The 17,502-nt window shown below is 37.4% G+C and overlaps 2 non-coding genes across 2 annotated transcripts; both read right to left on the bottom strand.

The window, feature by feature from the left end:
- Positions 1-10,494: 10,494 nt before the first annotated feature.
- On the bottom strand, positions 10,495-10,601 carry LOC148576487 (small nucleolar RNA R71). The gene has a single exon (XR_015903708.1). It is a non-coding gene; the product is annotated as a small nucleolar RNA R71 (small nucleolar RNA).
- A 5,681-nt stretch (positions 10,602-16,282) lies between these two features.
- On the bottom strand, positions 16,283-16,390 carry LOC148576486 (small nucleolar RNA R71). Its single transcript, XR_015903218.1, has one exon. It is a non-coding gene; the product is annotated as a small nucleolar RNA R71 (small nucleolar RNA).
- Between the last annotated feature and the right edge of the window lie 1,112 nt (positions 16,391-17,502).

Here is a 17,502-nt window from a genome sequence, read left to right as displayed (position 1 = left end):
AATATCAATCATAGATGATTAGATAACAATTGCAATCACTTCTATGAACAAATGTGCATCTGGCATAGTAACATATAAATATTAATTATTGGACAAAGTTTTATACATAACCCAAAATAATGCTTTAAACTGCAAGTTCCAACATTAATTTGAGATGGCTAAAAGCATAGCTGGTGCAAGAGAGGTACATTTATTAAGCATAAGATGATAATAGTCAAACCACAAGATTAGGTCATGATTAATAAAATTTATACAAGGCATAAATACGTGGGAAGATAATTCATGCCAGCAACAATGCCAGGAATATTTTTTTGAACACAAATAAAAAAAGAAGCAAAAAATATATATAGGAATGGCATTAAGCAAAGGAAGAACTCATGGCAAGATGGAGTGTTGAGAACAAACTGTGCTTGATGCATGAGCATCTTGTACCCTTTTTTTTATTTTCTAGTTGTTTTTAGTTAGAAATGATTAAGTTTTATTATATTTTAGTGCAAAAATCCCCTTTAGATGCTACTTTGAGTTGTTTTGACATTTTTATTATTTCAGGTGAAATTTGGGCAAGTTTGGCAGAGTTTTATGCAAAAACAAAGGAAGAAAGAAGATGCTGTCAACCCTGACCTTCTTAGATTCCAACAAGTATAACTTGAGTTACAGAGGTTCAATTGATGCGGTTTCAATGGCAATGGAAAGCCAACGTTCAAAGCTTTCCAACGATATATAATAGTCTATAATTTTCTTATGGAATCACTACCAAACTCGGCGTTTAGCGCCCAAAGAGGACAGAACTCACTGCCCACTCCCGGCGTTGAACGCCAGAAAAATGCCAGCAGACGGGTCAAACTCACCCAATGGAGCATCTTTAGTGGGATTTAGCTTTTAATTGTTGTCTTTTATCATATTTTAGTTATTTTTATTTATAAACAAAATCTTTTAGGCCTAGAATTTATTATTCTTTTTTATTTTCAAAATCAAATTAGGTTAGTATAAAAGGGAAAAGATTCACCCTTTAGGGGAGATTCAGATCTTCTCCCTTCCACATGTTTTCAGAACCCTAGTTTCTCTATAAGTCATGAGCAACTAAACCTCTTGATTAAGGTTAGGAACTCTATTTATTTCTCTGAATTAGAACTATTACCTTTCTATTTTAATTAATGTATTGATTCAATTTCAAGGATTGTTTTCGTTCTTAATCTTATGAATCTGGGTGGAACGAAAGTATGACCCTTATTCTATTTGAGTTCTTGTGATTCTCGAGAGAGTTATCTCGCTTGAACAACAGTTTGAAAACAAATTCTTCCTATATTGCTAATTACATGAACTAATTGGGATATGTGACATTTAATCCTGTTAGCTTTGGGTAACTAGGGTTTTTGTGGCTATAAACTAGTTTTTGAACTTAACCCCCTAATTGGAATTAAGTGACCATGAGAATGGCGGTTAATGATGTAACATCCCGCATTTTTGAAAAGCTAAATATGAAAAAAAACTATTTGTTTCTAATACCTCGCTTGTTCTTTTACTGGTTTACGGACATATACTTACTTTAAATAAAACTTGATTTTCTAACAACTTTATTACAATTTTTCCAAAAATCCTTATTTGATTATGTATTTAAGTACTCTTCAAAAGAAAATTTTTTGCCTCTTTCCAGTTGATTTCCAGTTGATCTGCATTTGATTTGGTTATGATTTCAAAATCTGAGTTTGATTTGAATTAATTGCCAAAAGAGACAAGTTTTAAATGTTTTAAAGGATTACAAGAGGAGTTATGATTTGGTTGATTTATGATTTAAACTTATTTGGAAGATTATATATATGCCAAGACCCCTGCTTTTCTAAAGTAAAGTATTTAAAACTATTTTAGTATTTTGCGTATTAAGTTAATTTTCGAGGACGAAAATTTTTATAAGGTGAGTGGAATGTAAGATCTAGAACTTTTGAAAAGTTATTACGAATTAATTTCAAAATATATATTTATTTACATATTTAATTTTATAATTTATTTTATTGAAGATAATTAAAGGTAGTTTTGATTAACTGGATTTGAAATAAATTAAGGTTTTTATCCAAACTCTATAATTTTGGATTATTTTTCTATTTACTATTTAAAGTCTTAGAAATTTAAAAATAATGATGTTTGGATATAAAAAAATTAGAATTTTATCTAATTTTCTAATTATTGAATTAATTTCTATATTTAAATTATAAAAATTAGTATTTGTAAAATAATAAGATATTTATATGATAATATTTTTTAAATAAATACTTTAGGTTTTATTAATAAAGAAAATTAGTTATATTGTAATATATTTTCAATTAGAGTATTTGATCGAGAATCAATTAATATTTTTATACCACAAATAATATTTTAAAGTAATTTTAGAGATTAAATTAGATTTCAAAATAAATACCATATAACCTAAATTGATTTAGGAATTTCCAAACCTTGGTTAACCCAAAATCCCCAATTATAATACACAAACTCTAACCCTAACATTTATCAAATTCAACCTTAACCCCCCAAACAACACAGCAGCCGCATCCCCCTTTTTGTGCCCAGCAAAACACGCACACACCCATCGGAAGAAAGAAAGAAAGAAAAGAAAGGGGAGACAGGAGCAGGGGAAGGAGAGAAGAGGGGGAGTTGCGATTTGAAGAGGAAGGAGAAGGGATACTGTAACACCCTAATTAGCCTAAGCTTTACCTTGCGTCGTAAAGCAAATGTTAATCAAAGGTTACGACAGTTCTAAGCTTATACATATAATATATAGAAAGAATTAATATTATCTAGAAGCCCGATGAAAGATATAGCTCAAAATCAGGATTTAAAAGCACAAAGCGTACTAACGAAGCTACTTACTTAAGGCATGAGGTATATACATAATATAACAAAAGTATAGAGTATAATATCATAAGAGGCTAGCCACGGCTCGTAGAGTTTAAGCCGGCTAGCTATATACAAACATACAAGATCCAGACAGTAAAATCATCTTATACAAGTTTTTCGCTCTAAATACAAGCCTCTAGGCAAAACAAAATACAAAAGTGAGAGATATATAAACAAAATAAAACAACAGACTGCAAAAGTATCCATGATCCTCCGCTTCTATCACCATCAATGCAACTCACCGAGGTGGGTTGCGACCTGTATCGGAAAAACAACAACAGAATATGGTATGAGAACCGGAGGTTCTCAGTATGGTAACAGTGCCCAGTGATGTAGGATATAAGACCCTGGGACGCCAAAGGCAATCCTAGAACTTCATATCCATCACAGATTTACCTTAAAGCATGCTAAAACATTTTAACATAACTTAACACAATAATATAATAACAGGGTAATCTAACTTAGGGGATTACTAACTAAACTAGTCACTGCTGTCTCACAGCCTTCGCCAACCTACCCTCCGTGTGATCTCGTCGCCACCGACTACCTATCCTCCTCAGCACCAGACAGACACAGATAATGCAAGCAAGGAAAACACAAGTAATATTCAAATATATAACAAGTAATTCAAGAAGTAAGTAGGCATATTATAAAATTAGGCAAACCCAAGTAATCAAAGCAAACAAGCATGTAAAAGATGCATATGATGAATGTCTATCCTATTGGCTCGTGATATCACTTGTCGGTCCATAAATGCCAACCTGACACATCCTCTCGGATTTATCCTTTTCTGCCATGCCAGAGATATAGTGCCTTGCACACTCATGCAGTAGGGAGTCTACTACGCCACTGATATAGGCCCCGCACACTTCCTGCAGCAGAGAAGGAACCAACCACAACAAATCATGCAGCAGAACAATCTGCCACGCCGGGGATATAGGCCCTGCACACTCTCAACATTGAACAAGTCATACAACAAAAACATCTGCCACGCCGGAGATATAGGCTCCGCACACTTCTCAACAACAACTCGTCATGCAGCAGAACAATCTGCCACGCCAGAGATATAGGCTCCACATACTTTTCAACAACAACTCGTCATGCAGCAGAATAATCTGTCATGCCGGAGATATAGGCTCCGCACACTTCTCAACATAATCCAATCATCTCCTCATCATTCCTTTCCAAGTTCTTAACTCATCACAACCATCGTAAATTCACAATTCTCCATTCCAAACTCGTCAGCTCGTCAATTTCTCAATTCATTGTCAGCAATCACCTAATTCATTACTCTTCCTTCCCCCTCAACCAAACCCACCTTAAATACACCAGAAACCTAAACCTCCGCTTTCTAACTTTTCAAAGAAATACCAAATGAAATCCTCCTAGGACCTTTCTCAAATCCGATGCCCAAATAAAAACCCAAGAGTTTTAAAATGGTGTTACAGAAGCTTACAATCTTGTTGGAAAGGTCAAATAGTTGAAAATTTAAATTTAAATTTGAGAAACAGAGCGTGTGCGTACGCACAGGGGTGTGAGTGCACACGCCTTAGAGAAGTTTTAAAACGTGTGCATACACATAAAGGTGTGCGTACGCACAGGTGCCAAAATTCACAATGTCTGTTCACTCGCACAACCTGTGCTAGCGCCCTCAACAGACTGACCTTCCCAATGTGTGCGTGTGTACGCACAGGTTGCAAATCCTCATTGGTATGTGCACGCACAAGCTGTGCTAGCGCTGCAAACAGGGAGCCTTCCCCTGCGTGTGCGGACGCACAAGTCTGTGCGTGCGTACAGATTAAAATTTTCACAGGGTTGTGCGTGCACACATACCAGAAATCACAAAATTCTGCAACTTTGCAAAATTTCAGATTTTAACAGCAATCCTTGAATGATCATAACTTCCTCTACAAAATTTCAAATTTTACAAACTTTATATTGATTCGAAGAGTTTTCAATAAACTTTAATTCTAAACTAATTTCAACAAAATTTGAAAACCGAGGCAAAAGTTATGATCAAACAAAGTTCACCAAAAACCAACTTTTACCAAATGTTCACAAGTTATCAATTTCCCAACTTTCACCACTCAAATCAACCAAAACCAAATAAAACCATTCTAAACTCCAATTTTCATCAACATCTAACCTTTATATCATATAACACCCTTCGTACGATTTTTCCATCACATTTCACTATTCCCAGCCATCAACATCAAAGATGTAATACCATAATCAACCCACATTCAACTTTTTCAACCACATTACCATATAATTAACATCAATATCACATATATCATAACACTTCTCACCCTCACACAATCATCCATCATCATCATATCATAATCAATCATTATAATCAAACTCAAATTTCATCAATCCATCACAAATCATCATACATCATCATTCAACAACCCATCAACCATTATAATCCAAACCTATCCTATAGGTCACTAGCCTAAGTGTCCATGAATATTATATACTACATAGAGAAAACCGAAAGCATACCTTGGCCGATTCCCAATATGCTAAAACCCCAAACGAGCACAACAATAATCACTAACAAGCTTTCCAACACAATCCAAGCCACCAACAATCCCCAAAGGCCTCCAAACTCTATAATCAAGCTATATATACATAAACCACCACAAATCAACCTAGGGCTCAACATAAACATAATCTCACAAGGGTTTCAAGAGCTCTTACCTTGTCCAACAGTTTTTGGAAGCCAAAACCACAAACAATCAAGTGCTAGAGTGTACCTAAAACACCTAAAACACAAGATTTCACTCAAAACCAAACCCCAAAACTCGAAATTCACAAGGGCACGAAAAATAGGCAGGGAAACTCGAGAGACTTACCACAAAACTTCGATAGAAATGACGGTCTTGGCGAGAGCTTCGCGTAACCGCTAACGGCATGCAAATCGGAGCACCGCAGCTCAAGATATGATGAAAAGAGTGAAGGGATGAATAGTATTTCTTCTCTCTTCTCTCCTCTCCTCTTGCAGCTGGTGTGTGTGTGTTTATGTGTGTGGTGTATTGAATGGGTTCATTTAATGAACCCTTATATATATGGGACTTGGGCCCAACTTGGGTCCGGTCCAATCCGTTAGCATTTTTAGCCCGTTTGGCCCAATGTTGGGCCGAACCTTTAAAATTAACGCCCAGTTTTCGACTTCTAATATTTTTCTATGGTTTCCGACTATTTTCGCTTTTGCTTGCACAGTACCGGGCAGACTTGAACCGGTTTAACCGGTCCGATTGCCGGTTCGCAGTTTTTTACGGTTTTTCATAGAAAACGCATTTTTTGACTCAAAAAAGCCTACTGAGTCCAAAAATCATATTTAAATCCCCAAATTCTCGTTCTAACTTTCCAGAACCTAATTTGGGCATTTAATTTATTTCATTTATGAAAACTCCGGTTTTTACATCCTTCCCTCCTTAAAAAGATTTTCGCCCTCGAAAATGCTAATCAGCATGTTTTCGCTGCATCACTCTGATCGCTCGTCATCACAAGTCCGGAATCCTCGCTACCGCCACTAGAATCCTCGTAACCCATGGTTTATTTTCAACAAAACTCTAAGTCCTTGTAATATAGAGCTAAGCTACCCTGAGGTCCAGGCAATATATAATATTCAAAGCATACGTTTACCTCTCGTCGGAGGATCCGACCTCGTCGCATCACGTGCATCCAAGGCAAACACACGTCCCGACTATTGATTCTGACCCTCATCTCGGTTCCTCCCGCGGCGACAATACTTAGATATATGTCCAAGTTTCCCACAAGTAAAACACAGACGATCTCCCCTTATATGGTAAAACTGGGCATTGTTGTCTCTTCTGAAGTTCCCTTGACCTTGCAGATGCTAAGGAGTATGTCCATCTTTCTTGAAGTTCTGTCCCCTTGGTCCAAGGTAATCGTCACGCTCCCTACTAGTGTGTCCTTCATGAGTGTCTCCTGACAAGGCTACCATTTTTGCGTATTCTTCAACCACTCTTGCCTTGTTCACCAGATCAGAGAAAATACGAATCTCCATAGGAGCCACAGCAGTCATGATGTCATCCTTCAAGCCCCTTTGATACTTGACACACTTCCAACTTTCATAGGTCTCTGGGGCACCCTGACACGCTCTAGAGAACCTATAGAATTCCTCAAATTGGCTGGTGTAGTCCGCCACCGATAAGAAACCTTGCTTCAGCTGCATAAGTTCCATCTCCTTCGCTTCCCTTGCAGACTCAGAAAAGTACTTCTTGTAGAAGGCCGTCTGGAATACATCCCAAGGAACATCGGCATTCTGAAGCTATAGTAAGCGGCATTCTGCTTGCCACCAATGCTGAGCCTCTTTCCGAAGCTAATAAGCAGCAAACTCCACGTATTGGTTGTTCGGGACATGCTGTGCTTGTAGTGCGCGCTCCATAGCTTGGAACCAGTTATCCGCTTCCGTGGGATTGGTTGATCCTCTGAAACTTGGAGGATGAACCTTGAGAAAAGTCGCCAAGGTCATCGGAGCACAACTCATATTATCATCGTTCCCTTCAGCATTGTCATTTGCATCTCCTTCACCATTTCCGATCCCATTCCCGGTCGATTGACCTAACCTCCGCATAGCTTGCAGAGTCGCAACAGCGTTAGCCTCCATGGTGTTTGCAAGATTCGCCATTACCGCCATGAACTCAGCATGATTATCGGCCGATTGCTCATTCCTACTCTCTCGTGAACGTGTACGACCTCGTCCGCGAGTGGCCATTAGGGTTCCTGTCTACACCAAACAATCGATATCAAGGTAATCAGTCTCAATATCAAAAGCCTAGTGCTTCAATTATCCCAAACAGGCACTCACAAACAAGCATGCTATGCAATATCAAACAGATAACCTAATAGCATAAAAGAAAAGACACACAGAGTATGCAATGAAGCACAATCGGTCCATCCCTCAGGCTCACGAGGACGAATCACTCTGATACCACTAAATGTAACACCCTAATTAGCCTAAGCTTTACCTCGCGTCGTAAAGCAAAGGTTAATCAAAGGTTACGAAAGTTCTAAGCTCATTGATGAATCCATATTTGATGATGATTTTTGGTCAAAATTGAATGGATTTCATCATATAAACTTGCACTTATTCCACTAAAAAGCATGCATTTGAACTTTCCTCCTAATTTGTGCATGATTATGAAAACATGCTCTTTTGTGCCTAATTTGATTAATTTTATTCCATTTACCTTCCATTCGATGCCTTGATGTTATTTGTGAGTGATTTCAGAGGTATAAGGTAGGAATGGCTTAGAGATAATGGAAGAAGAGCATTCAAAGTGGAGGAAGCATGAAGAATCAAAGGAGAAGAGCTCAGCCTAGTGTGCGTACGCACAGACCTGTGTGTGTACGCATAGCCATCAGATCAGAGCCACGCGTGCGCGTGGGGCGCACCGTGCGCGTCGCGCGTTCAATCAAGCATTGCCTAGTGTGCGTGCACACAACTTCCTGTGCATACGCACGGGTAGGGATTTTCGGCAGAGTGTGCGGACGCACAAGTCTGTGCGTCCGCATAGGTGGACGCACATGCCTTCATTAAAATCTCACGTGACTCACAATTTTGGTGGTTTGGAGGCCCATTTCTGAAGCCATTTAGCTCATAAGGAAGGAAAAATGAAGACCATAATATAGCAAAACATTAGTGTAGTTTTAGGAGTAGTAGTAGATAGCTTTAGTATAGTTTTTCTTTAAGTTTTTCATTATCTTCTCTACTAGGGTTTTACATTCAAGTGTCATTTCCATTTTTGATCTTGGATTTTGCTAGCTTCCATTGTAAGTATCTCTTTGTTATTACTCTTTATAGTTACATTGTTCTTACACTTTCTTATAATTCAAGTTATAGTTCAATTTTACTTCTCTTTTGCAATTTCTATTTTTTGTTGATGAATTTGATGATTGATGATTGTTACATGCTTTTTTAAGTTTTTATTGTTGATTGAGATAATTTGTTGCTTTTGGTTCCAAGCTTTCTCTCATTTTTCCCATGTTCAAGGTTTTTGCCCACCAAGTGTTTGACAAAATGTCAAGTATGATTTTGGGCTAGTTTTCTATCTCTTGGCTTGGGAAAAGTGAGCAATTGGGTTCTTAGAGTTGGAATGTCAAACATTTAGTGTTAATTTTGGATTGTTAATTGTTCTTGTTCCCACTAACGCTAGGTTGTTGCTAAGGCAATTATCAAGCAATTTAGGATTTGTGGGTTAAGAACACTTATGCTTATTTAACTTCCTCTCCGATGTGAGGGTTAATCAAGTGAGATTGATCCATTCTAGTTGGTATAGTTGTGGTTCCAACAAGGAAAGGACCCTTAGCTCACTCCAAGCCAAGATACCTTTTATGCTTAAATTCCTTTACACACATTACATTAGTTCCTTTTACACTTTACTTCTCTATATTGCATAGTTACTTCTTTGATTCCTTTATTAGTTCATTTATTACAATTTTGCATGTTCTTTTATTGCTTTATATGTTTATCCCTTTATTGAAAATCCCATGATCCTCACAACCAAGATTGCACACTCATTGGTCTCAAGTGTCCTTGGGAGACGACCCAGGAATTGAAACTCCCGGAATTGAAACTCTCGGAATTGAATTGGTTTTGAATTGTGACGTATCCTTTAGATTGATATTTGATTTAGGAATTAATCGTTGGTCTAGGCTATGCTTTCAATGATGGAATTCTAATTTGTGAAAACCTGGATTAACGGTAAATCTCCTTGCATCAAATTTGGCACCGTTGCCAGTGAATCACTTTAAGTGCAATGAGTGCTATAATTTTGGTTGTTGTGAATAGTGTGAATATTTGGTTTTTGTTTGCTAATTGGTACTAATTTGTAGATATTATTTCTATCTAGCTAGTCTTGGTAGTTGTTAATTGCTAGGTTGGTTTATGTTTATTTGCCCATTCTTGTTTTGCTTTTCATAATTGCATGCTTTTATTGCTTCCTCAGTTGAATGACACGGTCGCTTCCAAATCCGAGCTTGGCCCCTTTTGATCCAGAAATAGAAATAACTTTAACTCATATTAGGCAAGCTCGACGCCGACTAGCATTTGTGAATAGTGAATCGGGCTTGCTCGAAGAGTACTCCAATTCACTATCACCATCAATCCGTGACCATCATTCTTCAATTAACTAGGAAACCTTATATTCATCTGTGGGGAGCGCTGAAATCTCTTTGAGTGACTCAGGTGATGACACCATGGCGGATCCACCTCGTAGAATCACCTTAAGGGAAGCCGAAGCTCCTTGTATTAACTTGCAACCGATACAAATCCGGTATCCGGCTTTGGATCCAAATTTTGAGCTTAAGACCGGCACAATCAACTTGCTCCCCAAGTACAATGGACTGCCCGGAGAAGACCCTCTTAAGCATCTTAAGGATTTTCAAGTTGCATGCTCCACTACGAGAAGACATGGTGCAGATGAAGTAGCAGTTTTGGTGTTCGCTTTCCTTTTCTCTTTGGAGGGAAAAGCAAAAGAATGGTTTTATACTCAACCGGGAGATGTGATTTCCAATTGGGACTTGCTGCGTAAGGAATTTCTGGAAAAGTTCTACCCACCACAAAAGACAGACAAACTGTGAAAGGAAATCTCTTGCATTATACAACGAGATGGGGAGACTCTTTATTAGTACTGGGAGAGATTCAAGAAGTTGTTGGAAGTATGCCCCCACCACCGTATTGACGAGTTGGTACTTATTAGCTATTTTTTTCAAGGGGTGAATCCCCAAGATAAGCTTCTCCTAGATGCCTCTAGTGGAGGATCCCTCACCAAAAACAAGACTGTTGAGGAAGGAGAAGGGAGACTGTAACACCCTAATTAGGTTTTATTAATAAAGAAAATTAGTTATACTGTAATATATTTTCAATTAGAGTATTTGATAGAGAATCAATTAATATTTTTATACCACAAATAATATTTTAAAGTAATTTTAGAGATTAAATTAGATTTCAAAATAATATCATATAACCTAAATTGATTTAGGAATTTCCAAACCCTGGTTAACCCAAAATCCCCAATTATAATACACAAACTCTAACCCTAACTTTTATCAAATTCAACCTTAACCCCCAAACAACATAGCAGCCGCATCCCCCTTTTTGTGCCCAGCAAAACACGCACACACCCATCGGAAGAAAGAAAGAAAGAAAAGAAAGGGGAGATGGGAGCAGGGGAAGGAGAGAAGAGAGGGAGTTGCGATTCGAAGAAGAAGAAGAAGGGAGACTGTAACACCCTAATTAGCCTAAGCTTTACCTCGCGTCGTAAAGCAAGGTTAATCAAAGGTTACGACAGTTCTAAGCTCATACATATAATATATAGAAAGAATTAATATTATCTAGAAGCCCGATGAAAGATATAACTCAAAATCAGGATTTAAAAGCGCAAAGCGTACTAACGAAGCTACTAACTTGAGGCATGAGGTATATACATAATATAACAAAAGTATAGAGTATAATATCATAAGAGGCTAGCCACGACTCGCAGAGTTTAAGCCAGCTAGCTATATACAAACATACAAAATCCAGATAGTAAAATAAGCTTATACAAGTTTTTTGCTCTCAAATACAAGCCTCTGGACAAAACAAAATACAAAAGTGAGAGATATATAAACAAAATAAAACAACAGACTCCAAAAGTATCCATGATCCTTCGCTTCTATCACCATGAATGCAACTCACCGAGGTGGGTTGCGACCTGCATCTGAAAAATAACAACAGAATATGGTATGAGAACTGGAGGTTCTCAGTATGGTAACAGTGCCCAGTGATTTAGGATATAAGATCCCGGGACGCCAAAGGCAATCCTAGAACTTCATATCCATCACAGATTTACCTTAAAGCATACTAAAACATTTTAACATAACTTAAGACAATAATATAATAACAGTGTAATCTAACTTAGGGGATTACTAACTAAACTAGTCACCGCTATCCCACAGCCTTCGCCAACCTATCCTCCGTACGATCTCGTCGCCACTGACTACCTAGCCTCCTCTGCACCAGACAGACACAGATAATGCAAGCAAGGAAAACACAAGTAATATTCAAATATATAACAAGTAATTCAAGAAGCAAGTAGGCATATTATACAATTAGGAAAACCCAAGTAATCAAAGCAAATAAGCATGTAAAAGATGCATATGATGAATGTCTATCCTATTGCTCGTGATATCACTTGTCGGTCCGTAAATGCCAACCCGACACATCCTCCCAGATGTAGCCTTGTCTGTGATGAGCGGATAATTTATACGCTTTTTGACATTGTTTTTAGTATGTTTTTAGTAGGATCTAGTTACTTTTAGGGATGTTTTCATTAGTTTTTATGTTAAATTCACATTTCTGGACTTTACTACGAGTTTGTGTGTTTTTCTGTGATTTCAGGTATTTTCTGGCTGAAATTGAGGGACTTGAGCAGAAATCAGATTCAGAGGTTGAAGAAGGACTGCTGATGCTGTTGGATTCTGACCTCCCTGCACTCAAAGTGGATTTTCTGGAGCTACAGAACTTGAAATGGCGCGCTTTCAATTGAGTTGAAAAGTAGACATCCAGGGCTTTCCAGCAATATATAATAGTCCATGCTTTGGCCAAGAATAGATGACGTAAACTGGCGTTCAACGCCAGCTTTCTACCCAAATCTGGCGTCCAGCGCCAGAAAAGGAGCCAAAACCAGAGTTGAACGCCCAAACTGGCACAAAAGCTGGCGTTCAACTCCAAGGAGGACCTCTACATGTGTAACACTCAAAGCCCAGCCCAAGCACACACCAAGTGGGTCCCGGAAGTGGATTTATGCATCAATTACTTATTCATGTAAACCCTAGTAGCTAGTTTATTATAAATAGGACCTTTTACTATTGTATTAGACATCTTTGGATTACCTTATGATCCTTTGATCACGTTTTGGGGGCTGGCCATCTCGGCCATGCCTGGACCTTTCACTTATGTGTTTTTAACGGTAGAGTTTCTACACTCCATAGATTAAGGTGTGGAGCTCTGCTGTTCCTCAAAGATTAATGCAAAGTACTACTGTTTTCTATTCAACTCATCTTATTTCGCTTCTAAGATATCCATTCACACCCAAGAACGTGATGAAGGTGATGATTATGTGTGACGCTCATCACCATTCTCCCCTATGAACACGTGCCTGACAAACACCTCCGTTCTACATGAAATAAGCTAGAATGAATATCTCTTAGATCTCCTAACCGGAATCTTCATGGCGTAAGCTAGAATGATGGCGGCATTCGAGAGAATCCGGAAGGTCTAAACCTTGTCTGTGGTATTCCGAGTAGGATTCAATGATTGAATGACTGTGACGAGCTCCTAACTCGCGATTGCAGGGCGTTAGTGACAGACGCAAAAGGATAGTAAATCCTATTCCAGCATGATCGAGAACCGACAGATGAATAGCCGTGCTGTGACAGGGTGCGTGAGCATATTATTCACTGAGAGGATAAGATGAAGCCATTGGCAAGGGTGATGCCTCCAGACGATTAGCCGTGCCGTGACAGGGCATTGGATCATTTTCCCGAGAGATGACCGAAAGTAGCCATTGACAATGGTGATGTATCACATAAAGCCAGCCATGGAAAGGAGTAAGACTGACTGGATGAAGATAGCAAGAAAGCAGAGGTTCAGAGGAACGAAAGCATTTCTATTCGCTTATCTGAAATTCCTACCAATGAATTACATAAGTATCTCTATCCCTATTTTATTATATAATATTCGAAAACACCATTATCACTTTATATCCGCCTGACTGAGATTTGCAAGGTGACCATAGCTTGCTTCATACCAACAATCTCCGTGGGATTCGACCCTTACTCACGTAAGGTATTACTTGGACGACCCAGTGCACTTGCTGGTCAGTTGTATCGAAGTTGTGACAAATTATGAATGTGTAATCACGATTACGCGTACCAAGTTGCTCACGTGCCAGGAATAGTTTGAGCCTGGACATCACAATTTCGTGCACCAAGTTTTTGGCGCCGTTGCCGGGGATTGTTCGAGTATGGACAACTGACGGTTCATCTTGTTGCTCAGATTAGGTAATTTTCTTTTTGTTTTCTTGTCAAAAAATTTTTCAAAAATATTTCAAAATTTTCTCCTTTGTTTTCGAATAAAAATAAAAATAAAAATAAAAATAAAAATAAAAATGTTTTCAAAAATCTATTTGTCTTCAGAATTTTTAAGAATGAATTCTAGTGTTTCATGAAGCATGTTGAAGCCTGACTGGCTGTAAAGCCATGTCTAATTCCTTTGGGAATGAGTATGTCAGGCATGTCATGTCTGAGTTACATACTAAAGCTTGGCTGGCTATTAAGCCATGCCTGACCCTTTGATTGGAGCTTTAGAGCATAAGATTCCTGGAATTCATATTAAAAATTTTGGAATCCTTATTTTCTTTTTCAAAAGAATTTTTCGAAAAATATAAAATAAAAATCCAAAAAAATTAGAAAATCATAAAAATCAAAAATATTTTTGTGTTTCTTGTTTGAGTCTTGAGTCACATCATAAGTTTGGTGTCACTTGCATATGCATCTTGCATTTTTCGAAAATTTCATGCATTCATAGTGTTCTTCATGATCTTCAAGTTGTTCTTGGTGAGTCTTCTTGTTTGATCTTGTTGATTTTTTGTTTTGTGTTGTATGGTGTTTTTCATATGCATTCTTGAATTCTTAGTGCGTAAGTATTAAAGAATTCTAAGTTTGGTGTCTTGCATGTTTTCTTTGCATTAAAAATTTTTCAAAATTGTGTCTATGATGGTCATCTTGACATTCATAGTGTTCTTGGTGTTCATCTTGACATTCATAGCATTCTTGCATGCATTCATTGTTTTGATCTAAAAATTTCATGCATTGCATAATTTTCATGTTTTTCTCTATCATCATAAAAATTCAAAAAATCAAAAAAATATCTTTCCCTTTTTCTCTCATCAAATTTGAAAATTGAGTTGACTTTTTCAAAATTTTTTAAAATCAAATTGTTTCTCATGAGTCAAATCAAATTTTCAATTTGAAAATCTTATCTTTTTCAAAATCTTTTTCAAAAATCAAATTTTTTCAAAATTCTTAGTTATTTTCGAAAATTCCAAAAATATTTTTCAAAAATCTTTTTCTTATTTTTATACCAAATTTTCGAAAATAACATAATCAATTAATGTTTTGATTCAAAAATTTGAAGTTTGTTACTTGCTTGTTAAGAAAGATTCAAACTTTAAGTTCTAGAATCATATCTTGTGATTTCTTATGAATCAAGTCATTAATTGAGATTTTAAAAATCAAATCTTTTTCAAAACTAATTTCTAAAATATCTTCTTATCTTACCTTTTTCAAAAAGTTGGTTTCAAAATATCTTTTCTAACTTCCTAACTTCTTATCTTTTCAAAATTTGTTTCAACTAACTAACTAACTTTTTGTTTGTTTCTTATCTTTTTCAAAACCACCTAACTAACTCTCTCTCTCTAATTTTCGAAAATATCTCCCCCCTTTTTCAAAAATTTCTTTTTAATTAACTAATTATTCTTATTTTTATTTTTAATTAAAAAAAATTTCGAAAAAATACTAACATTTTTCAAAAACCATTTTCGAAAATCACTAACTCTTTTTCAAAAATATTTTTCGAAAATTATCCCTCCCCCATCTTATTCTATTTATTCATTCATATCCTAACATCTCATCTCACATCTCTGCCATCCTCACAGTTGTGTTTCTTCCATTATATTACATTCTTTGTCTCCCCCTCTTCTTCTACTCACACAGGGATCCCTATACTGTGGTATAAAGGATCTCTATTATTATTATTATTTTTCTGTGCCTTCTTCTTTGTCATATGAGCAGGAGCAAGGATAAGAACATTCTTGTGGAAGCAGATCCAGAACCTGAAAGGACTCTGAAAAGGAAACTAAGAGAAGCTAAAATACAACAATCCAGAGATAACCTTTCAGAAATTTTCGAACAGGAAGAGGAGATGGCAGCCGAAAATAATAATAATGTAAGGAAGATGCTTGGTGACTTTACTGCACCTAATTCCAATTTACATGGAAGAAGCATCTCCATTCCTGCCATTGGAGCAAACAACTTTGAGCTGAAACCTCAATTAGTTTCTCTGATGCAGCAGAACTGCAAGTTTCATGGACTTCCATCTGAAGATCCTTTTCAGTTCTTAACTGAATTCTTGCAGATATGTGATACTGTTAAGACTAATGGAGTAGATCCTGAAGTCTACAGGCTCATGCTTTTCCCTTTTGCTGTAAGAGACAGAGCTAGATTATGGTTGGATTCTCAACCCAAAGACAGCCTGAACTCTTGGGATAAGCTGGTCACGGCTTTCTTAGCCAAGTACTTTCCTCCTCAAAAGCTGAGCAAGCTTAGAGCTGATGTTCAAACCTTCAGACAGAAAGAAGGTGAATCCCTCTATGAAGCTTGGGAAAGATACAAACAGTTGACCAAAAAGTGTCCTTCTGACATGCTTTCAGAATGGACCATCCTGGATATATTCTATGATGGTTTATCTGAGCTATCAAAAATGTCACTGGACACTTCTGCAGGTGGATCCATTCACCTAAAGAAAACGCCTGCAGAAGCTCAAGAACTCATTGACATGGTTGCTAATAACCAGTTCATGTACACTTCTGAAAGGAATCCTGTGAGTAATGGGACGCCTATGAAGAAGGGAGTTCTTGAAGTTGATACTCTGAATGCCATATTGGCTCAGAACAAAATATTGACTCAGCAAGTCAATATGATTTCTCAGAGTCTGCATGGAATGCAAGCTGCATCCAACAGTACTCAAGAGGCATCTTCTGAAGAAGAAGCTTATGATCCTGAGAACCCTGCAATAGCAGAGGTAAATTACTTAGGTGAACCTTATGGAAACACCTATAACTCAACATGGAGAAATCATCCAAATTTCTCATGGAAGGATCAAAAGCCTTAACAAGGCTTTAATAATGGTGGAAGAAACAGGTTTAGCAATAGCAAGCCTTTTCCATCATCAACTCAGCAACAGACAGAGAACTCTGAACAAAATGCTTCTAATTTAGCAAATCTAGTCTCTGATCTATCTAAAGCCACTGTAAGTTTCATGAATGAAACAAGGTCTTCCATTAGAAATCTGGAAGCACAAGTGGGCCAGCTGAGTAAAAGGATCACTGAAATCCCTCTTAGTACTCTCCCAAGCAATACAGAAGAGAATCCAAAAGGAGAGTGCAAGGCCATTGACATAAGCGCCATGGCCGAACCTGAGAGGAGAGGAGAGGACGTGAATCCCATGGAGGAAGACCTCCAAGGACGTCCAGTGATCAGTAAGGAGCTTCCCTCTGGGGAACCAAAGGACTCTGAGGCTCATCTAGAGACCATAGAGATTCCATTGAACCTCCTTATGCCCTTCATGAGCTCTGATGAGTATTCCTCTTCTGAAGAGAATGAGGATGTCACTGAAGAGAAAACTGCCAAGTTTCTTGGTGCAATCATGAAGCTGAATGCCAAATTGTTTGGCATTGATGCTTGGGAAGTTGAACCTCCCTTGTTCATCAATGAACTAAGTGATCTGGATCAACTAACATTGCCTCAGAAGAGACAGGA

Source organism: Arachis ipaensis, chromosome B1, assembly GCF_059453495.1.
Source record: "Arachis ipaensis isolate K30076 ecotype BB chromosome B1, ASM5945349v1, whole genome shotgun sequence".
Classification (NCBI taxonomy): Eukaryota; Viridiplantae; Streptophyta; class Magnoliopsida; order Fabales; family Fabaceae; genus Arachis; species Arachis ipaensis.
This window is presented reverse-complemented; position numbering and strand designations above follow the sequence as displayed.